Source organism: Gopherus evgoodei, chromosome 6 (genome assembly GCF_007399415.2).
Source record: "Gopherus evgoodei ecotype Sinaloan lineage chromosome 6, rGopEvg1_v1.p, whole genome shotgun sequence".
Classification (NCBI taxonomy): Eukaryota; Metazoa; Chordata; order Testudines; family Testudinidae; genus Gopherus; species Gopherus evgoodei.
This window is the reverse complement of record NC_044327.1, coordinates 59,007,298-59,031,919: the sequence shown is the minus strand read 5'-3', so window position 1 is coordinate 59,031,919 and position 24,622 is coordinate 59,007,298. Positions and strand designations below refer to the sequence as shown.

General features: G+C 44.6%; 1 protein-coding gene across 5 annotated transcripts in view; it reads left to right on the top strand.

Moving 5' to 3' along the window:
• Positions 1 to 24,622, top strand: part of SNX24 (sorting nexin 24) — a 160,996-nt gene that overhangs the window by 54,274 nt on the left and 82,100 nt on the right. The gene's annotated exons all lie outside the window — the stretch shown is intronic.

The following is a 24,622-nucleotide window of genomic DNA, read 5'->3' as shown; positions in this document are numbered from 1 at the left end:
AATGAAGCATACTCAGCTGCTTTGTGGGGACAGCATATGCTCGGTCCAGTCAGCATAGGGGAACTGTACTGTGGGGATGGATCATGCTTAGCACAGACAGAATCTTTGGAGAACAATGCTACCAGCATCTAACAAACCTCTACTGAGCAAACTGTGATTTTTCAGAGGCTTATGCTGTGGCTAAATTTGGATGGATTTTCACACAAAAGGCACATCCTTAACACCAGAGTAATTCTACCCTTCTGCCCCCAAAGTCTCTGCTCCAAAGCATGGTCTTGAGAACATGGTTGTAAGAAATTTTACATGGGCAAAACAACATATTTATCTCTGACTGTTCTTAAGAATGGCTGAACTATTTTAGCAGAAACTTTCCAAAAATGTTTGTCTGAATCAGGCAGCATGCATGGAAAAATTAAGCCCAAATTGTTAAAGGTATCAAGGGAATGAGGTGACTGCGAAGAAGAATATGATGGGTAGGAAGCTGTGAGGGATAAGGGAAGGAAATATGGGTGCAAGTGAACGTAGTGGAGTGGCAAGAGACTGCTTGAGTTGGAGCAGCTGTCTATCCTGTCTAGGGAGGAAGAGGGATAGTGGGGAATAGAATGGCAGCTCCCCTCTATCCAGGGGATAACACAAGGCAAGTCGACTTTCCACCAAGCAGTGAGCAGCTTTTTTGTGTGTGTATTTAAAGTTGATTCATCTAAACAGCACAGCTGCTGTGTGGAGTTTATACTCTTGCTTACTCAGAAGGAGATTGTAACCTCTCTTAATAATGCGGCCTTTGTAATTACAAAGAAAGTATCTTTTTTATTAATTCGTGGCAATGTTTCATGGAGATAAAAGTTAGAAAAACTTTTCTTTTTCTACAAAAGCCAAGAGAAAGAGGAAAACATCGAGGTTCAAATTTGGTTTACCTAAATGGGATGTAGTTTTCCATGAAGTTAATGAGACAGATGAGAGAGACCCATGAAACTTGGAAGTATGGGAATGAGGGCAGAACAGCTGTTCACGTTACTTGTCCTTATTTCTGTTTCTAGAGATGCTGGTCAACATTTTCGAATATGGGAGCCTAAAGTTTTGAACCTAAATCCATATTTATGCATCTAAAGAAATGATCTAATATCTGGAGGTATTGAGCATCGTCATCTCCAAAAGGAAGTTGGTCAGCACCTCCCAAAACCAAGTCACGTCTTTAAATCCATAAAGATTAATTTAGGAACCTAACTTTAGGAACTTAATTTTTAACATTTTTGATGTTATCTTCTCATAATGCCTTCCTTAGAAATTTTCTAGTTTTTATTTTTCTTATTACAATTTTCAGAGAACTCAAACCATATTGAAAGAAGCGATCTTTTTTTTTAATTTGTTTTCCTGTAGTTTGTGCTTATGATAGAGTGGTGTGTTTTGGTTTTTGTTATTTTGAGAATGTGGCAAGCGTAGATTTTATGCCTATGACTGATATCTTTTGACTTTGACACTTCCAGTTAGCATTTGAAGAGACGTGTGGTTTATTATCTGCAATTCCAGCGACAGGCAGCAATAAAACATACAGCAGAGCTTTTCATTCATCTGTTACCTGTCACTTGGGCCAGCTGTGTGCACATTTTTCTTTGCTTTCAACAGTGATTCAGCATCAGAGCTGTTCATAATTTAAAGCTATGTGTTGAAATGTAGTGGTACAATACTTAACATGATTTCATTTACATCTTTGCATTTAGTTACTCAGTACTTGCCTTTGTAGCTGAGTCACCAAGGGTACGTCTACACTGCAATAAAAGACCTGTGGGTCAGCTGACTTGGGTTTGTGGGGCTTGGGCTGCAGAACTAAAAATTGCTTTGTTGAGTTTCTGGCTTGGGCTGCAGACCCTGGGACCTGGCCTGAACATGTCCGCAGCAATTTTACAGTCCCATAAGCCTGAATCAGCTGACCTGGACCAGCTGCAGGTCTTTAATTGCTGTGTAGACGTACCTCAGGAAGGCAGTTACAAATTAATGTAATTTTCACTAAATCAGTTTTGTAGTCTTCAAAATTATAAAGTGTGCACCAGTCTCTGATAGGTCATACCTCTGATAGGGCATTCATTCCCACACCATAGAATTGCTTAAATGACACTTGAATTGCACATCCTGTAGTGCAAAGTCGTTGTTTTAATATTTCAGCTGATTTTCTTTCCAGGAAAATATGGCCTTATCATAAATACTCTCGCTGGAATCCTGACAAGCCATTCACATTTTCCTTTTTTCTAGGAGATTGATATGTGAGTATCAAATTCTCAGCTGTACCAAATTCTCAGCTGGCATTACCCCACTGAAGTCAACGATGTTATGCCAGAAGAGAATTTGTTCCATCTATTTAATATGCCTTGTATTTTGGCTCTCTACCTTATTCATAAGAAAATGTTTTCCCTCTCCTGCCTCCTAACTCTCTACCACATTCACATTTTGTGGAACCAAATCAGTTTTCATTTGTTCTTGGGTCAGAATCCTTACTCCCCACTAACATGGAGTTCATCTTGCACTCTTTGGCTACGTCCAGACTACCCGCCGTATCAGCGGGTTAAAATCGATTGCTCGGGGATCTATATATCGCGTCTCATCTAGACATGATATATCAATCCCCGAGCGCGCTTATATCGATTCTGGAACTCCATCAACCCCAACGGAGTTGCGGAATCGACAGGGAGAGCCGCGAACATCGATCCCGCGCGGTGAGGACGGGTGAGTAATCCGGTCTTAGATATTCGACTTCAGCTACGTTATTCACGTAGCTGAAGTTGCATATCTAAGATCGATTTCCCCCCGTAGTGTGGACCAGCCCTTAGACCAGGTCTACCCTGTGTATGACAGTCTGCCAGCATGCCTGTGTTGGTGAGGGGTATGAAGAGGTGATCCCTGACAGACATAGCTATGCTGGCAAAAACCCTTAGTATAGTTATAAGGACTCAACTGAGCTTATGCCAGTATAGTTTATCTCAGTTGGTGAGGGCTGGAATAAGTGCTTTGCTTGTATAGTAGAGTGGTATTCCTGTGCCAGGAAAGTGCTGCTAGTGTAAACGTGGCCTTAGTCACAAATGACAGGTGGCAACAAGCGATTAGAAGTTATATAGTTTGAGCCCATTCCTCTGCTACACTCCTTGCTGTTTATGCAACTTCCATCATTTCTTCTGCCTTGACAAAAGACCATCATGGAAATGAATGTTTATTCAAATTATTCTATTCCCTGAAATCCACCTCCTTTTCCCCCTTACCCCCCCCCCAAAAAAAAAGAAAGAAAGAAAGAAATCCTTAATTTACCATAGTGGGGTCTTTCTCTCTTCACTGTGCCAGTTATCTTTTTCAGGACCTTCTCTCAGTAGAGGTGGATTCCTTTCCAAGTATTGGGAGTAAGAATGAGACTGGCCCCTAACAACAGAATAGCACTTTGCAGCCATTTCTTTATCCCACTCTGGGTTGCTCAGAAGTGGTTAACCTGACAAATCGAATCTCTTTGTGAGGTGCAGGGCTTTAATTGACATAATGATACCTCCTTCCAAAATCAGATGACAGTGCTTGGATTGGCGATATCTGATGAGGGAGAGAGGATTGGAGATACTATCTAATAGCAGAGATAGTTCATTCTATAATTACAAAGTGCAGACAAACATTTAAGTAAATAATACAGAGAGCGTGTACAAGTTAATTGCTTAAACAGAAATTGCCTAAAAACAACAATGTGCCTCCTGTCTGCTCCTCCTTCCTACCAATGAAAAGGAAACTTATGAGTCTTCCACTCTGGAAGCTGAGAGCCCAGACTGCTCCCAATATTTTATTGATGAAAGTTTTCCAAACCCACATAAGCGTTTTTAAAAAAGCCCCTTCTCTAGTCAGATCCTGAGCATTAAGAAAGGATCTGGGTAAACTTCCTGTGCTGGAAGATGAAGAGAAGTTAGAGAAGGCACTACCAGTATGTCCTAGAGCATCACATAGTCTTTTAGTTGCATCCGACGAAGTGGGTATTCACCCACGAAAGCTCATGCTCCAAAACGTCTGTTACTCTGTAAGGTGCCACAGGACTCTTTGCTGCTTTTACAGATCCAGACTAACACGGCTACCTTTCTGATATTTGACATAGTCTTTTAGATAACCTGAGCCTAGGCAATGGGACATCTTGCTTAAGAACCAAGTCCTTGATTCAGTGTTCTGTGGGAAGCCAGTGTAGAGAGCAGCAAACAAGTTTAATGTTCTGAGTAGCCTGTATTGCTGAAGAGACATGATACAGCATTGTGTACCAGAAGGAGTGTCCTAAGAGCAGAAAGCTTTGTGCCCAGGTGTATGGCATTGCTATGATCCAACCAAGAAGTGACAAAGGCTTAAATAACCGAGGCCAGGTCGTCATCCACAAGGATGGGAAGGAGTCTCCTAGCCAACTAGAGATAACAGAAAGCATTACTTGCATATGTTGCTATGTGAGGTAATCCTTGCTTCAGGATAAAGAATAGAATCATCTGCAAAGAAACTGACTGCAATGTGGAATAAGTGCAGTACTCTTGTATGTCTTCCTTGAAATAAACCCGCAATACCAGTAGCTTCCAGCATGCTCACCCAATGATTCTGAAGAAGTAAAAACACTTACGGAAAGACTGTGGTTGGCATAAGTTTGTTAGCATTCAGACTGTAGAATATTAATGAAGAAGTCTTGGAAATATATTATGTACATATGCATATTGGAGTATAACACAAGTGTTTATTTTGGGCATAACAGAAAAAACGCTGTTCCTTTATAGGAGAGCTGGGATCTGAAAATATACTTTATTTAAGGTTTTCAAAAATGATTCTGGAAGTAAAGCTCCTCAATTAATATTTAGATACCTATATATTGATTTAGGAGCCTGACATTAGGCACTTATTTTTAAAAAATCTTTCCCAGTTTGATTTTTGGTGCTGTCATAAGTAATTCCTGCAGATCCCAGAGTTGACGGCAATGAGGGAATTTTATGTTTTTATTTTTGGAGGACCACATTACAAATTAATAATACTGCCATCAAATAAGTCTTATTTTGTTTGTGTCGTCTTTAGTCAGCGAGTTCTTTTACCTTTCTCTTGTACCGTCACGTCAGCAAGTCAGAACAATCACCAACCCTTCCATTGTGGTTTCCAGGTCCAGAATGAATTGGGGAAGCATTTAAGCTCACGCCAAAGGATGCTTGGAACGTTCATCCATGAATGCATCGATGATGCCGTCTTGAACACCTCTTAAGGTTCCAGTGCACACAGAACACCTCTCTAACGCAGTCATCATTGTTTCAGTTAGACAGGCATGTGGAGGGGTGACACCCCTACTTTTTCTTGGCATGCTGACATACCACTCTAGCACTGCTCTTCCTCAGCTCAAACACAAGAAGAATTGCTGAACCACCGGTATGGTGATTTGGCCAGCAAAGTTCACCACATATGGAAAGGCAACAGGGGGAGCTATGGGTTGGTGATATAAGGGAGAACACAGTGGAGCAGTAATTTCCCCCTACACCTGATTGGGTTCTCTTGCTCCTAGCTGTGTATGCTGGAGGTGATTGAAAAGCTGGATAAACCGTCAGATGCTGCCCCTGCCCCTTCCTCTGTCCCTGCTCCTGCACAGAGGAAAGAAGAGGAAGCCCATTTCCTCCCACTTTCATAGGGAAAGGAGAGCCATTCTTTCCCTTCCTGACAATCACACAGCTACCCCTTGGCCAGAGAATGGCAGAAGGGAAAGGATAGAAAGTGGGGAAGAGGAAGAAAGAGAATCAGAGAGGAACTAAGGGAGAAATTAGAAAAGGAAAGGAGCAAAATGTTGATGAGAAGGAAAATAAAGGAAAGATTGAAGGGAACTAATGAAGAGGAAAAGAGGCAAAAAATGGTTTGAAGTGCAAAATAGAAGGTGAGAAGGAGAAGGGAACTTTTAAAAAATGTACAAAATCAGAGTCAGAACAGATGCATCTTTAAGGTTAGTTCACTTTATTTATTCAAGATTTTATATTTATTGTGTTTCACTAATGGAAAGAGGAGGGCTTATGTTCTAGGAGGAGAGAGAGAACCTTCTAGTCAATTGCAAGCCTATTGGTTATGAAATCAGGTGGTGGGCTTAGTGGGTTGACATAAGGTCTATGAATTAAAGTAGATGTAATGACCAATTCGCTATTGACTCTGCTCAAGCTAGCCTGGAGCTCACATGAGTCAGTTGTTCAAGTGCGGGAGACTGAAAATCCCTTCTTTCTACAAAGCATCTATCTCTGCCACCGTTATCTTTTAAATACTCTAGTTCCACATGCAAGCTAAAAGAGCTAGGCACAACATTAGAGATGAAGAACAGATCCCAGTGCAAACATCAAGTATTCTAATTACACTGATTAACAGAAGCAGAGAGGTAAGAGCACTGTAAATCCACTGAAGTGGTAAAGATTCTGGGATTTATTGCTTTTTTTTAAATTGCTGTCGGCACAGACTTCATCCAGAAGTGTCAAGAATGGATTTAACTATTGGAGTTCAAGTACTGGGTGAGCTCTTCCAGTTTCTGGGCACTGAAGTAAAAACAATTCCCTTGAAATATTTCTAAAGATGGCAGCAAAGCTAGCACTCTAATGGCCAGAAGGTGCTATACTACGCCAAGTACTGCTTCCTGCTTTCCTTCATCTGTGAGAAGAGAGGATGGTACCATTACTGGAAGAAGTTCCTAAAACACATCTTAATATCTTTTTTGAATTACATACATGAACCATCAGCCTGTGATGTTCATCTGCTGTACACTGAATCACTTGGACCTGAGCTTTACTTGAGGGCTCTGACTTGGTCAGAAGTCTGTCCTGATATATGTAGAACAGGGGTCGGCAACCTTTCAGAAGTGGTGTGCTGAGTCTTCGTTTATTCACTCTAATTTAAGGTTTTGCGTGCCAGTAATACATTTTAACATTTTTATAAGGTCTCTTTCTATAAGTCTATAATATATAACTAAACTATTGTTGTATGTAAAGTAAATAAAGGTTTTAAAATGTTTAAGAAGCTTCATTTAAAATTAAATTAAAATGCAGAGCTCCCTGGACTGGTGGCCAGGACCCGGGAAGTGTGAGTGCCACTGAAAATCAGCTCGTGTGCCACCTTTGGCACAGGTGCCATAGGTTGCCTACCTCTGATGTAGAATGTCCTTGATCCTCTTCTTCTCGAATAGAGGAAATTAATTGTTGTTTAGTTCAACAGGATTTTAAACACATGATGAGAATGCTGCATCTACATAAATTCTACTAAAAGAATGTAGAGTTGATACAATTCAGTTTTTTTTGTTGAAAAAAACTGACCCCTCATTCTTATCAAAATCCTTGACAACCTAATCTCTAGAGAGTCTCCAAGAAGTCATCCAAGTGTCCAAAGTGAGGAAAACAAGTGTAATATAGATAAGTCAGATAGTCTGGAAGCAAAAGAGTACTTCTAACTACAGTGAGAGTACCCAGCTAGCTTCAGGGAATCCCATTCTGCATCATGGAGACACTAATTGGACCAGAGCAAGTGTTTTTCTTGTATTTGACTGCTGGAAATCTCCTAGACATTCCAAAAGTGCCCTAGTGGCACAGAAACTGGAAGTTTGTAAACAGCAAGGTCGGGTGATGTTTCCAGGGACTTGTTTAAAAAAATGCAACACAGCAGCTCATATCCTTCAAAAAGGTCATCGGTAGGTACCATTGAATCCACTATGGCAGATTTTGAGTAAATGAAATAACCTGAGTGTCACAGTTGCAGGGTTAATCTGCTGTACATTTGACTCCTCTCTGGTCTCTATAAGTGCACCCCAGCCTGGTAGGAGGTCTCTTGCCTTCACCTGTTGTGGGGTGGAATCCCATGATTCTCTCACTCTCAGACCATGCCCAGGCAACAGCACCCTGTGTATCAACCATAAAGGTTGACTCAGCAGACCTGACTGGAAGTCTTCCTTCAACTCTTTACAATAAGGGTAAATCTCATCTATGCAGGAACTTCCTTGGGGTTTTGTTCTGAAACTATGGAATGAACTCCCCGAGGAACTAAGGATAATCACAGATCTCACCACCGCTCCAAGTGCAAGATGCACTTCTTTGATCTTGGCTTCTCTAACATGACTGCATATTAACATGTATATTAAAAAACATGCTAACAAAAATATGGAGCAAAATAAAACCAATAAAAACACCTCCAGCCTTACTAAAACAAGACACTCCACTGCAGACATTTCTTCTCTTAGGGGAAGAGGGAGGGAGAGAACAAACATAGGACAATTGTTAATCACATCATTTAATGCACTACTTGAAAATGCTCAGATACTACAGTGATCACCACTGAGAATAGAATAGTTGTGGCCAACAAGAGAGTGTATCTGAAATCTGTGCATCTCACTTTCAGTGGTCTGCCTAGCTGGAGTTGATTTTCATGAATTGCGGTAACTGAGGTCTGATTTGGAAAACACATTTGTCTGAAGTTATGGTGCTATTATTTATCTTACTCATTATGTACTGATTTAAGAAAAGCAAAATGCGTACTGCTAAATGGGCAGAGAAATCTGGTTTGGAAATACCTGTAATGTGTTGCTTTGAAATGTGATACCTAATAAAATCAGCACAAGCATCAGAAAAGTAGAAGACCTCTATTCAATAAACATAATCTGAAATTGGTTTCTATGCCATTTGAAATAAACCCTGCCTGTAACTACTTCTGACAGACATAAGTGAAGATTGCTGTGTCATTGTAGACCTGAGTATAGTAAGGCTTGAAAGAGGCAGAGGTGAGTAACTCTTTGAAAGGGCATTTCTTTAAATTTGAAGTTGTACTGGTTATTCATAAAGCCACAAAGGAATGAACAGATACTTGTTTTATATTCTATGTCACTTGCTCTGAAATATTTCATTGTTTTCAACAGACATTTAGATCAGTCTGAAGATCATTGAGAGTATTGCAAGATGCATATTTTTAGTGTCTCTCATCAGATAGGGTTGCCAACTTTCTAATGGCACAAAACTGAACATCTCTGCCCTATCTCTTGTCCGAGGCACCACCCCTGCTCACTCCATCCCGTCTTCCTCCGTCGCTCGCTATCCCCCACCTTCACTCACTTGCACTGGACTAGAGGGCTCTTGCTGGGGTGTGCACTCAAGGGTGGGGCCAGAGATGAGGGGTTTGGGTAAAGGAGGAGAACTCAGGACTGGGGCAGATGGTTGGGCTTCCAGGAAGCGGCCATCAGGTCCCTCCAGCCACTAAGTGCATGGGTGACCAGAGAGGCTCCACACACTGCCCTCGTGCCCACAGGTGCTGCCCCCGCAGCTCCCATTGGTCACGGTTCCCGGCCAGTGGGAGCTGTGAAGGCAGGGGCAGTGCATGGAGCCTTCCTGGCTGTCCATGTGCCTAGGGGCTGCAAGGACCTGGCACATGCTTCCAGGAGCCACATGGAGCTAGAGCAGGCAGGGAGCCTGCCTTAACCCCGGGCCCCTGCTCTGTCGCTTACCCAACTTTTAACAGCCCAGTCGGCAGTGCCAACCAGAGCTGCCAGGGTTCCTTTTCGACTGGGCATTCTGACTGAAAAGCAGACACCTGGCAACCCTATCATCAGAGCAATTTAACCACAGGAATAATTTGGAAATCCAAGAGTTCAGTGTCTGCCTCACCTGCTCAATTTGTAATACAGAATTTAGAATTCTTACTCTAAAAGCACTTTGAGACCTATATATCTCAACTTATTCATTATTGTTGTTTACATTTGTTTCTAAGGATCTTGACACAAAGGTGACTGCCGTGTCAGTTGGGTTTTAAAAGGAAGGCATCTGTGCAACATTTGTGCTTTAGAAAAACACAAAAGTGCCAGATCTTCTAGCATCTTAGTTTGGCTTTATTTCCATAGTCTGCATTACGTTGGCAAGGAGAAGCTTTGTAATTCGGAGAGCCAAGTAAGTTATTTTTCAGGAAATGACAGACACGTTCCTATGGGATTTATGAAGCATGTGTTTGAAAAAGATTGGTGAAAGTGAATGGAAAAAAATCCTGAGTGCTGGCTCTTATATGCCAGCCACCTTTTTCATGCAGAAACATTGGTAGTTCCACAGGAGACTCCCTACAGTTTCCCACGTAGTGAGAATTAATGTCTCTGGGATACCACAAGGAACATATATTGTTCTACCTCTCTCTCTCAAAGGGCATCTTTACAAAGATTGCCCCAAAGTCCTGTGTCGTTTATACATAATCACTGCAGGTACCAGTCTGTTTTGTGGATGAAGAAGTTGATATTGGAAAAGAGCATGATACAAAGAATATCCATAATTATTTTATTATACCATTGGTGTACTTTACAAAACACTTTTTAGATAGGTCCCTGCCTTAAAGAGGTTACAGTCTAATATGATGTGAGTACAAAACTATAGGCAGGTGTAGGAGTCTTGAATCAGTGACCTGAAGGTTAAATAAAAGAAATGGATTTTAAGTTGAGATTTGAAGTAGAAGATGCATTTGTGAATGTTTTAAATGCCAGAATATTTTAAAACATTCTTAACACAGAATTTCAGTCAGGGTAGTACTGTGATAATATGGATTTATCAAGGGAATTTTAAAGACAACAAAGCCTTCTTGTTAGATTTAGAGTTAATGATAAAAATTAATTTATTTATATTGTTAGAAATAGTAAGAATGTTCCTCCTGGTCAATGTCCATTGATTGCTTCATAGAATTGGGAGCGATTTGAATAAATTTATTTTCCATGAATTAACAGAACAGTTTTCTGTGATCTATCTCCTTGTGTTTTGATTCTGGACAAAGCAATGCCATAATAAAAATACTTAATACAAATAATAATAAGTATTTAACCCCTAACCCTCCCCCAAAATGCACCACTTGTACCTGTGTGATTATTTATATGTTACTGTTGTGCCTAGGAGCCCCGGGTATGAACCAGGACCCATTGTACTGGGTGCTGTACCTATCTGCAGCTAGTTATATGCTAGAGCAGCCATGCAACTGCTGTTATTTATGCTTATGATTGGATCAGCCAGTGGTTTGCCCCAGGATCAGTGAAATGCAGTCTAGGTGTAAAACCAACTCTGGTTCCACCTACACACCCTGGTCTTGCAGTGAGCATAGCCCAACTGAACCTGAGAAAATGTGCCATTGTCTGAACATTAATGAAACACTAAACGTGGAAATCCTATTAGTGCTTCATGGACCGTAGCTGCCATTTCAGTTGTTCTGGAATTTCTTCCATATGGCCATGACAAAGGTTTAAGGTTGAGCTGCTTGAGATCCGAATGTATTAGCTATTCTTCAGTCAAAAAGTCTATCAGGCATGCTGAGACTTTTAAAGGGATGTAGTTATTTCTGTAAGTTATACATTAAATGGTATTGGTAAGCTTAGCCCTAATAGAAATATGACTTTTGTAAATTTATCCTCAGTGCTTCTGGTTTTTGTAGAACTCTCCTCATCTTGTACAAATTCTAAACCAGGATGCTACAAGTCTGTCCTTCTACTGAAAGGTTATTTGTACAAGTTTATATAATTTATAAAGTATTAAAATATATATATACAATGCATATGAATGCATACAAACTAATCATACTTAAATATTGTGCAATTTAGATGTGTATAATACCTGTATATTTCATCATCTTAGACAACTAAAATTTCTGTCTCAAACAGTGCATTTCCTTGCACCAAAACTAAATAGAATTTGTTATGAAATAGTAACATTATTAACAACCTGCTAACCGCTCCAACCTGGCCATGTCTCTTCCTGTTGCGTGGAAAAGGAGGTGTCTCTGGTCCAACAAGGGATAATATGTGAATAAAACTCATGTTCACTGGAACACAGTTAAGTGTGGTTTTGCATCAGGTTTTCTCTGGTTCACTCATATTGTAACAATCAATGATTAACAATCATTTTAGCTTTTTATTAAAGATACAGGAAAAGAAGGAAAAACAGTTAATACTTCATATTTCAAATGGTTTAAGCAAGGTTGATCCACCTGAGCCTGAGAAGGAGCCAGAATTTACCAGTGTACATTGCCAAAGAGCCACAGTACACCTCTACCCCGATATAACGCTGTCCTCGGGAGCCAAAAAATCTTACTGTATTATAGGTGAAACCACGTTATATCGAACTTGTTTTGTTCTGCTGGAGTTCACAGCCCTGCCCCACCCCCTCCCGCCATAGCGCTGCTTTACAGCATTATATCCAAATTCATGTTATATCAGGTCACATTATATCAGAGTAGAGGTGTAATACATCAGCAGCCCCCCTCCCATCAGCTCCGCCCCCGCTCCCAGTGCCTTCCGCCCACTGGCAGCCCCGCCGGTCAGTGCCTCCCCTTCCCTCCCTGCACCTTCTGATCAGCTGTTTTGTGAGGTGCAGGAGGCTCGGAGTGGGAGGAGTGAGGGTATAGCAGGCTCGAGGGGGGAGGGGTGGAGTGGGAGCAGGGTCTGTTGAGCAGTGAACACCCCCCAGCACATTGTAAAGTTGGCGCCTGTAGCTCCAGCCCCGGAGTCGGTACCTATACAAGGAGCCGCATATTAACGTGTAAAGAGGCGCATGTGGCTCTGGAGCCACAAGTTGGCCACCCCTGGATTTAAGTAAGATTAAGAATATACTTTATTTCCTTTCTTTTAGCTACAGAATGTTTGTATAGGGAAAAACTCTTGTTGGGCAGTTGGTATTAACTGTCCTTTTGGGGGAAAAGAAAAGAAGTTAGTTGAGATGGCAGGCAACTGTAGTTGCTGCTATTTTGCTGTTGTAAAAGTCTAGTCCCATTTCCTTGAAGATAAAAAAAGACAAATGCACACAAAATGTGACAGAAAAGAATATCAAAGGTAGAAAATGGAGTTTCTGTCTCTGTTGCAATTAAAAGTCAGCACCATCACTGCTGGAGAAACCTGGGTATAGTGTTTGGTCATACCAGCCTCTATGTTTACCTCTGTTAAACAATGTCATGCTGTTTAGGGCAGTGGTTCCCAACCAGAGTTCCGGGGCACCATAGAGGGCCTCAAGCAGGTTTCAGGGGGGCCTCCAAGCAAGGCCATCATTAGACTCGCTGGGGCCCAGGACAGAAAGCCAAAGCCCCCACCACATGCTTCTGAAGCCCAGGTCCCTGAGCCCCGCCACCTGGTGCTGAAGCTGAAACCTGAGCAAAGTAGTTTCATGTGGGCCCCTGGGATATGGGGCCCCAGGCAATTGCCCTACTAGCTATCCCCAAATGCTGGCCCTGGCTTTTATATGCAGAAAATCAGTTATTGTGGCACAGGTGGGCCGTGGAGCTTTTATAGCACGTTGTGGGGGGGAGGCTCAGAAAGAAAATGATTGAGAACCTCTGGTTTAGGACATTGCTTTTTGAAGCCTCAGTGGTCATGGGCTTACAGTAGTGCTGCAAAGGATGCTGTCTTGTCTGGCTAAGCCAGACTGCTGTTAGACAGAAGGCAGTGGATAACCGTACTCAGAGAGTAGTTGTTAATGGCTCCCAATCCTGCTGGAAAGGTATAACAAGTGGGGTTCCGCAGGGGTCTGTTTTGGGACCGGTTCTGTTCAATATCTTCATCAACGATTTAGATGTTGGCATAGAAAGTACGCTTATTAAGTTTGCAGACGATACTAAACTGGGAGGGATTGCAAGTGCTTTGGAGAACAGGGTCAAAATTCAAAATGATCTGGACAAACTGGAGAAATGGTCTGAGGTAAACAGGATGAAGTTCAATAAAGATAAATGCAAAGTGCTCCAAAGTGCTTAAGAAGGAACAATCAGTTTCACACATACAGAATGGGAAGAGACTGTCTAGGAAGGAGTATGGCAGAAAGCGATCTAGGGGTCATAGTAGACCACAAGCTTAATATGAGTCAACAGTGTGATACTGTTGCAAAGAAAGCAAATATGATTCTGGGATGCATTAACAGGTGTGTTGTAAACAAGACACGAGAAGTCATTCTTCCGCTTTACTCTGCGCTGGTCAGGCCTCAACTGGAGTATTGTGTCCAGTTCTGGGCACCACATTTCAAGAAAGATGTGGAGAAATTGGAGAGGGTCCAGAGAAGAGCAACAAGAATGGTTAAAGGTCTTGAGAACATGACCTATGAAGGAAGGCTGAAGGAATTGGGTTTGTTTAGTTTGGAAAAGAGAAGACTGAGAGGGGACATGTTCTTCTTCGAGTGATTGCTCATATCCATTCCAGTTAGGCGTGTGCACATTCGTCGGAAAACTTTTACCCTAGCAACTCAGTGGGCCGGCAGGTCGCCCCCTAGAGTGGCGCCATCATGGCGCTTGATATATACCCCTGCCGGCCCACCCGCTCCTCAGTTCCTTCTTACCGCCCGTGTCGGTCGTTGGAACAGTGGAGCGCGGCTTAGCTGACCTCCACTTCCCTAGCTACTCGTAGTTCTCGTATATAGTTATGCAGTTATAATCCTTTTATATATATATTTGTATAGTTATACGTTTTTTCTTTGCTAACATAGTTAGTTTAGTAATAGTTAGCGGGGTTCAGGAAGTAGCCCCTTCCATGAACCCGGTGCCGGAGCCCATGCACGGCTCACCGGGTTTTAAAATGGGCTCGGCCCGCCAGAAGCCGATGCCGAAGGGAGATCCACACGACTCCTGTTTGAAGTGCCTCAGGGAATCACACTTGACAGCTAAGTGCCCCATTTGCAAGGCTTTTAAGCCGAGAACAAAAAGGAGCGGGACTTTCACTTACCCCTCCACCTTTAGCGCCGAGCGATGATCAAGCGGCTGGCAGAAGCGCCTCCTCGGCACTGGACCCCGCCGGTACTGCCAAGGCCTTTCGGCACCGGCCGTCACCGGCACCGAAGTCGACTCGGCACCGCTCCCTTCCTCCGAGGTCGAGAAAGCCTACGATTCCTGCTGGTGCCTGACGGCTCCCCGGCACGCGCCGTGGTTGAGCCCCCTGCGCCTGCTGCTTCCGTGCCACCTGCATCGCAGCCAGAGAGCTCGTCTAAGTCGGATTGCCCGGCACCGACACCTGCAGAGGCACCGATGACATCGGCACCGTCGATTCCAGTCCCCCAGGGCCATTGAATCCGGTGCCTGACAGCTCCCCGGCATGCGCCGTGGTAGAGCTTACTGCTCCTGCTGCTTCCGTGCCAACTGCACCGCAGCCAGAGAGCTCGTCTAAGTTGGATCACCCGGCACTGACACCTGCTGAGGCACCGACGACGTCGGCACCGTCGATCCCGGTCCCACAAGGGCCGTCGAATCCGGTGCCTGACGGCTGCCCGGCACGCGCCGTGGTTGAGCTTATTGCTCCTGCTGCTTCCGTGCCGACGGCACCGCAGCCAGAGAGCTCGTCTAAGTCGGATTGCCCGGCACCGACACCTCTGAGGCACCGACAACGTCGGCACCGTCGATTCCAGTCCCACAAGGGCCGTCGAATCCGGTGCCTGACGGCTCCCCGGCACGCGCCGCGGTTGAGCTTATTGCTCCTGCTGCTTCTGTGCCGATGGCACCGCAGCCAGACAGCTCATCTAACTCGGATCGCCCGGCACCAACACCTACCGAAGCTCTGACGACCTCGGTACCGTTGATCCCGGTCCCACGAGGGCCGTCAAATCCGGTGCCTGACAGCTCCCCAGTATGCACTGTGGTTGAGCCTGCTGTTCCCTCCACGCTGGAGACATTACCAACGGCGAGGGATCTCATTGCCATGACAGAGTCGATGCTGCCTGACCCCGGCACCGCCGGTGCGGGTAATACAGTCTCTTCATGTGACCGTCCTCTGTCAGCACAGCAGAGCGGCACCGTTCATGATCACGGTCCCGCAGACACTCCAGGTCCTGTCGGCACGCCCGACACCACTTACAGTCCCGGTGCTGTTTTCCTCATCGGTACTGGTCGCACTCGCTGCACCGGTCGGTATCCCGTTCGCCGACCCGCTATCGGCACCGTTCCGACTCCCGGCATCGCGACAGGTACCTTGACTCCTGTAGCCTCTCCCCGAGCCTCGAGATCTCGGTCGACCTCCCGGCACCGTTCTGGTTGCGGGTCTGGATCTCGTTTCAGGTACCGGTCCGCCTCCCGGTGCCGGTCCCTGGTGCCAAGTTGGGCAAGGTCCGATAGAGTCAGAGACTCTTCCTGTGCCTTCTTTTAGTACCTCCATGGCCATCCAGACACGCATCCGTGTCATCCCACATGCGCAGATCTTATGCTCAGGACCATGATTCTGATACGATGGCCAGCGGGCGCCAGCCCCGAAACCGAAAGAGGCTTGGCAAATGAACCTGCTTGGCCGCCAGGTGTACTCTGCAGAGGCCCTGCAGCTCTGGGTAGCAAAGCAACAAGCCTTGCTTAGCTGCTATAATTATAGCACCTGGGTGAAGGTAGTTTAGTTTATGGAGTTTCTCCCTCAAAACTCCCGCCAAGAGTTCGCTGCCGTCTTGGAGGACGGGGGAAAAAGGTACCAAGAGCGTCCCTCCAGGCCTCGTTGGACGCAGCAGACTCTGCAGCCAGGACTCTGGCCTTTGGTGTCGCCATGAGGTGCATCTCATGGCTTCAGGTTTCAAACCTCCGGCCGGAGCTGCAGTATGCCATTCAGGATTTACCCTTTGTTGGTAAAGGCCTCTTCGCGGCAAAGACAGCCCCAGGCTGCGAAGTCTGATGGACAATAGGGTCCTAATGCGCTCTCTCAGCATGCATATGCCAGCGACCAAACGCAGGCCTTTCTGTCCCCAGCCGCCATACTCTGTGCCTAGCCAGAGACAGGACTTTGGCAAACGGCGAGGCCAAGGTGGTCGCAGACAAACGTCAGGACCCCTAAAGAGCCAAGGTCAAGGTCCCTCGCAATTACCACTGGGACCAAAGATGAACCTTCCAAGGTGCGCCTGAGGGCGGTGTACCAGTCACAGGCCGGGATCCCAATCCCGCTTTCTCCTGGCGTGGCCCCAGTTAATTTCAGATCGCTGGGTCCTGCGCACGGTGGAGCATAGGTACCACCTCTAATTTGTTCCAGCCCTGTCCCCCTTCAGGGACCCCTCTCACGAGCAATTCCTCGTACAAGAGGTGCAGACGCCGACTGACGAAAGGGGCAAGGGGGTTTACTCCCGTTATGCCCTAGTCCCCCACTCGAACGGAGGTCTCAGACCTTCCTAGTCCTGCACGGACTCAACCGGTTTAGGATAAGGTTGAAGTTCCGCACGGTATCCCTGGGAACCGTTATTCCATCCTTGCCTCCTGGGGGCTACTATGCCGCCCTTGATATGAAGGACGCGTACTTTCGCAACGCCATCTTCCCTCCGCACAGGAGATACCTCCGCTTTCTAGCCAACTGTCAGTACTTCTGGTTTACGGCCATAGTCGCCGCCTACCTTCGCTGATGTCGGATATGCGTTTTTCCGTATCTGGACGATTTGCTTATCCGAGGAGACTCTGAGACACAAACCACTCAGCGTGTGGGCATCGTCACGGTCTTATTCACAGGTCAAGGCCTGATGATTACTATAGAGCAATCCACTCTGGTTCCCACGCAGAGGTTGGACTTCCTAGGGGCTATCCTGGTCTCCTACCTAGCCGGAGCCTGCTTATCACAACTGCGGTTTTAGGCGATGGCAACAATCATCTGAGGTCTGCAGGCTTTCCCAACGACCTCGGCTCCTACTTGTCTCAGTCTCCTGGGTCCATGGCTGCCCGCAAGTTTGTAACCAAACACGCCAAGCTCCGCCTCCGTCCTCTCCAAGTCCGGCTCACCTCGGCGTACCACCCGGACAGAGAGCCAATGGTCATGGTAATCACCGTTCCCTCGAGCACCTTCGGCTCCCTAGAGTGGTGGCTAACTCCTTCCCTGGTGTGGGCAGGGATGTGGTTCCATCCACCCCAGCCCTCACTGCCCCTGACGACGGACGTGTCATCTCTCTGCTCGAGTGCTCATGGTCACCTCCGAGCTTAAGGCCTTTGGTCTTCTCGGGAGCTGGCATTCCACATCAATGCCCCAAAAATGAGAGTAGTCCGCCTGGCGTGCCAGGGGTTCCAGCGGCAGCTGCGAGGCCGTGGTATCTCGGTGTTTACAGCCAACACAATGGCCATGTGCTTCATAAATAACCAGGGAGGGACATGGTCCTCCCCCCTTTTGTCAGGAGGCCATCCATTTCCGGGACTTTTGCATGGCCCACTCGATGGAGCTAGTGACGTCCTTTCTCCCAGGCATTCGGAACGTCTTGGCGCTTTGACTCAGCAGGTCTTTCCTGTCTTACGAGTGATCACTCTGCCCCATGTGAGGCGTTCTGCTTTCCAGAAGTGGAGATGTTTCCTCACATAGACCTGTTCGCTCACCGCGAGAGCAGAAAATGCCAGATGTTCTGCTCCTTCCAAGGTCTCTCCTCAGGATCGATCTTGGACGCATTCCTGATGCCGTGGAAAGGCCAACTCCGTTATGCCTTCCCACTGTTCCCACTGGTTCATTAGGTCCTGCTCAAACTCCGCAGGGGCAGAGCGCGCATCATCATGATCACTCCAGAGTGGTCCAGGCAGCACTGATATACCACGTTGCTCGGCCTGTCAATAACCGACCCAATTACCCTGCCACCCCACCCAGACCTCATCACTCAGGGCAACGACAGGCTTCGTCACCTGGACCTGCAGCCTCTTCGCCTCACGGTGTGGCTGCTGCGTAACTGAGCCAGGGTGACAGGAAGCCTTCCACCTGGTCAATGTACCGGGTCGGGTGGAAGCGTTTCTTCTACAGCTGCAATACGCTCGATCTTGCTCCTGCTGAGGTCTCGATCCCCTCTATTTGGCCTGCCTCTGGCCTTCAGCGGCAGGACCTGGCGGTATCATCGCTGAGGATACACTCAGCAGCCATCTCTACCTTCCAGCCAGGCTAAGGTGGACGTTCCATGTTCTCACACTCTATGGGTTCGAGGTCCCTCAAGGGCTTGGAGCGCTTGCACCCTCGGGTGCGCCGCCCAGCCCCAACCTGGGACCTCAACCTAGTTTTAACCAGACTTATGTCTCCCCCATTCGAGCCGTTCACGACCGGCCCTCTGCTATACCTGTCTTGGACGACAACTTTCCTCGTAGCTGTTACATCGGCCAGACGGGTCTCCGAGCTCAGAGCTCTTACGGTGGTTCCGCCGTACACTAGGTTTCACAAAGACAGGGTGCAGTTATGACCGCACCCGGCTTTCCTCCCTAAGGTGGTTTCGGCCTTTCATGTTACCCACAGTTCAACGCAATGGGCACAACCATTGCACTCCTGGGACATCTGTGGAGTGCTCGCATTTATATTGCGCTGACAGAACCATTTCGTAAGGTGCCCCAGCTCTGTCACGGTAGCGGGCCAAAGGGAGGGCTTGCTTGTTTTCCTCTCAGGGATCTCATCTTGGGTGATGGCGTACATCCGCACTTGTTATGATTTGGCTCATATTTCCCCAAGCCACATCGTCGTACATTCTACCAGGGCTCAGGCTTCATCTGCCGCCTTGCTGGCTCGTGTTCCTACCCACGAGATCTGTCACGCAGCTCCATTGGTCCTCAGTCCATACCTTTGCTTCGCAGTATGCCCTGGTTCAACAGTCAAGAGATGCTGTAGCCTCTGGCTCAGCAGTTTTCATTCTGCCACATTTCACTCCGACCCCACCGCCTACGTAAGGCTTGGGATTCACCTAACTGGAATGGATATGAGCAATCACTCGAAGAAGAAAAGACGGTTACTCACCTTTGTAACTGTTGTTCTTCGAGATGTGTTGCTCATATCCATTCCACACCCGCCCTCCTTCCCCACTGTCGGAGTAGCCGGCAAGAAGGAACTGAGGAGCGGGTGGGCCGGCAGGGGTATATATCAAGCGCCATGATGGCGCCACTCTAGGGGGCGACCTGCCGGCCCACTGAGTTGCTAGGGTAAAAGTTTTCCGACGAATGTGCACGCACGGCGCACATGCCTAACTGGAATGGATATGAGCAACACATCTCGAAGAGCAACAGTTACAAAGGTGAGTAACCGTCTTATAGCAGTTTTCAGGTATCTAAAAGGGTGTCATCAGGAGGAGGGAGAAAACTTGTTCACCTTAGCCTCCAATGATAGAACAAGAAGCAATGGGCTTAAACTGCAGCAAGGGAGATTTAGGTTGGACATTAGGAAAAAGTTCCTAACTGTCAGGGTAGTTAAACACTGGAATAGATTGCTTGGGAAGTTGTGGAATCTCCATCTCTGGAGATATTTAAGAGTAGGTTAGATAAATGTCTATTAGAGATGGTCTAGACAATATTTGGTCCTGCCATGAGGGCAGGGGACTGGACTCGATGACCTCTCGAGGTCCCTTCCAGTCCTGGAGTCTATGTGTTTATGAGAAGGCAAAAAAAAGAGAGAGAGGAAAGAGAAGAAATATGGCAGGGAAGGAAAAAGTCAAGGAGTGGGGTAGGTGGGTGTGAGTACAGGAACCTAAGTTTCATATTGCAAGTATTTGACGATGTCATCAGTTCCCTCTCTCTGGCCCAGTCTGGTGAGGATGCCTTTCAGGATCAAGAAGATAAAGGCCCAAAGGTGTCAAGATAGATTCCATGGTCCAAGAAGAGATGGAAAGGTGGAGTTTTCTCCTTCCAGTCCAGCTGTCACCTCTACCACTCCCTTTCAGTGAAACTCAGATAAACAATGTCCAAAAATGGTGACAACTGTTTAGCATTAACGTGAACCAATTAAAACGCATTTTGATGTTGTTAACTTTAAACTTTTTCTCCCATTTCTGGAATCTTTTATCTCATTGTCATATCAACCCATTACTTGTTTCCGGGAGCCTGGAATATGTCTTATCATGGTTCTCTTAACCTGTACAATCCAGTTCGTACAAATCTATTTGTCTCAACTTTTGTAAACAATTTTATGTAAAAGGCTGAGTTGGATTTTTTTTTATCTTGGACAACTTAAAGTACAGATCTCTGATCCTTGTTCCAGTCCCATTGATTTAGATGGGAGCAGTATATAGATGGAATTGTTGGTATTGGAAATAGTCACCTTTGTATCACCAATAAGAGAAGAGTGGTAAACACACAGTTTATTTTCACTGGTACTAGGGGAAAGGTTGGAGGGAGAAAGAGATTTGTGTCCCCTTGAATCTGATTTGCCATTCCTGCACTCAGTGCTCTTTGGTGTAAGCTAGAGCAACCTTCGGGCTATTTTAGCTTGCAATATGGCTGCAAATGTCCCTCTGGGACAACTGAGAATTGTGACAATGCAGTGAGCGGAGAGCCAGTGGAGACCCATTCTGACAGCTCTGTGTGTCTGAGAAACCCCATTTATGGCCACTTTGTGCTGCACCAGCGGAGTGTAATGGGGCCAATGGGGAACCAAGAATTTGACCACTATTCTATAAAAACTATAAAAGGGAAGCGGTTAGTGTCTTACTAATTTGTAGCTTGTATTATTATTGAATATTTTTAATTAATTTTAAAAAGTAGTAGTTATGTAGGTGTGTCCAACTTTGTTAGGACTTCCTATGATGAGTTCTTAAAACAGTATTTGATTTAATAGATTCCAGCTCTTCCACCCCAAAATTTTGATGATGAGTTGGAGTGTCATCTTTTTTGGCAGAGATGACAATTTCAGTTGGAGAAAGATATGCATCTCGTGCTCTGACTTCAGATCCAGAGCTGTTCATCTCACTCTACGTTTTGCACAGATTAAATTGTGTTGAACAATCACTCCTGCATTAAGCTCTGTGCAAACAGCTTTGATAATGGTTGAGTAGGCTTTTGTTGTGGCACTAGAGAGAAAGGATACATTTTATTTTGTGGCAGAATTTATGGATGGGTAGCCTTCTACCTGGTGCATTTAATAAAGGACACAGTAACATCATTGTAAACCTACTGTACTTCTTGCTCTAGCCAAGACTAAATGTGGATTGTTCACTCTAAGTATAATTTCTGTCTGTTGTAAGAGCAGCATTAGTTGTCTAACTCCATGATTAATTATTACATTTTTCATTCTCAGGGCATTTAGCTATATCTTACATATAAAAAGTGATATGTCTGTTCAGAGTTATCTGTTCAACAGAATGTGAACATTCTTACATAGAAAAGTAATTTCCTTGCACTGTTACAATTTTGTCCATAATTCTTCCTTCTTTATTTTGGCACTTTTATCTAGGTGCACCAGTTTCCTCACATTGTTTTTCTGTCCGTGCCTGCAATTGCTCAGTTAAACTATTGTCAGACTTGTCTATATTCGTTAGGTATTTTGTGTCTGTTAGGAGATTCCACCCTTCCTTTATACACAGATTTCTCTCTCACACACACATACATTGCTACTCCTTTGTTGAAAATAGTGACACAAACTTCATCTCTGTGCTAAGGTTGTGAGTAGTGATCTAGTAAATGATAATGAGATAAGACTGGAACTTCTGCAACCTCAGTGAAGTAATTTAACAATCAATACTCATAAGTACAATATGTTTTTCTATTCTTTCAGCTTAATTTCTGCTTTATAGGGTGCTTTGCTCAAACTTTATTTTACGTTTAAGCAAAATATTTAACTTGTAAAGCTTTGGGGATTGTTAAGACATTTATGGAAGCAGGATGAAAACTTATATATACTCCCACATTTGACTGCTGTAACAATAACAGAATCACAAATTACTTTACATTTTTGCAACATAGGTGCTACAATGAGTAGGCTCAGAAATGCCAGTTATGGGGAAGGGAGAAAAGTAATTTCTGCATTTATTTCATTTTAATACATGAGCAGATGCACTATCTGTCTTTTAGACTTTTAGGCTACTGCATTAATGAAATCACTGCACTTGAGCTGTAACATCCACTGTATATGTTCCCATTATTAACATTTAAGCTTGCAATATTGTTGTAAGTAACAGATGATGTGAAGGCAGCAGATTTCATTGTAGTAGAAATGACAGCAGCATCATGCACAGACACCGTTGAGGTAAATCTCTTATCGCCTCTATGAAAGCTACCAGCTACTCTATTCTGCAACTGATGGATGCCATCTCCTTGTTCCCAATAATTCTATGCATAGTTATTAAAATGTTCCTATTTCTTCCCTGGTGAGAAAATCTAAGCTTAAAAATGAAATACAAATTCTGGGGCCCTGGAACTATTTACATAGTTCATAAACTAGTTCTGAAACATAGATCAGTTGGGGATAAAATAGATATATGCACTGAAAAAACAGTCCGTCCAGAGCTTTTCATTTCCTTCCCCCCGACCCCCCACCTTGGGTCAAAATTTTACCTCCTGTAAGACCCATTCAACCCTACTGACTTCAAAGGGAAACAGATTTACTTCACTGAAGTTGCATGTGTGTGACTGAGGGCATAACTTGACTTATATGAATTTGTAATTCTCATGAAAGTTGTCTGATGGACAGCCCTGGGGACTTGTACTACCCAAGGAGCAGCAGCTTAAACTTACCCACCTATATGTCTCAGCCCTCACCTGGAGTGTTGTTTAGTCTTCATGTTCATTCCTTCCTTAGTTTATATGTTGAGGCTGCTTAACCAGCTTGCCAGTTGAGACAATTTTTTGTGCGTGTGTGTGACATAGACAAGAGTCACTCCTAACTGCATGGAGACTATCAATTCGTTTCATATAGATCACCACAGCAATTAAAAGGTAATGACTTTTGATCACTATCGAACTGGTCAGGTTCATATTCCAGTATCCAATTTTCTCAGCCACTTAATTCTCCAGAGTTCTACCTATTTAAAGATGATTCATTTTCTGCATATTCAAAAGCATTTTGTCTCTTGTATTTCTGGAATGCTCTCTGAAAGAAATGCTACTTTGGTGAAGTGGTGCAATTAATTGAAACTGACTTATGTGCACATTATATAGACAGGATTTCCCTCCCAGCTACTTCTCATTTTAAAAGGTACAGTGTTTATAGCTTAGAAATTAAAATGTGTTAAATTAGCAGCTAACTTTACATTGATCTTTTAAAACCTCTCTCCAATACATATCATTTCATTTACAGCTGTGAATTTGCGAAATATGCCTGCTGATGTCTTGAAGCTTTTCCAGGAGCAAATAATTTCTGGGGACAGAGTTTCTGGTAGCCAAAAAATGGGTTAAGCTGCTCAGAGTGACTTGGATATAGTAAAACTCCTATTATAGTGAAGTAGAATGAAATCCCAGATTGTTTCAATGGACTATTATGTGCAAACTAATTCTGGTTATAATGAACATCTGTATATAGTGAAGTTGCCCTGCTAAATATTGTCTTCACTATGGATCTATCCATATTATGGCTCAAATTAAAGCCCATGTTTAACTTGGCTTCAGTAAGATTCTAACTAAATTGGTTTTTAACATATATGGCCAGCCAGTAAGAATCATTGCATATTTGCATCATGTTTAAAAAAAAAGTTCTAGCAGAGAATCTACCATACGCTGAAAAATAGGTTCCAACTCCCTCCTGAATAGCTTTGTCTGATCCATGCTAGCTGGCCAAATTCTGGTAGAAATCATTTTATCTGGATCTGAGTGTGAACAGTGTTTCCAAACTCATTTTAAAGAATGGTAGAGTGGGCCAGAATCTGGTCCTAATGTAATATACTGTTGTTTAGTATAGCCTCTCACCATCCTGGGGATAATTACTTCCAGTATTTCCTAAACAAAACAGAATATGTGTAAGAACTGTTGGAAACAGCAGACACTCCTCTTTACATTGCTTTTC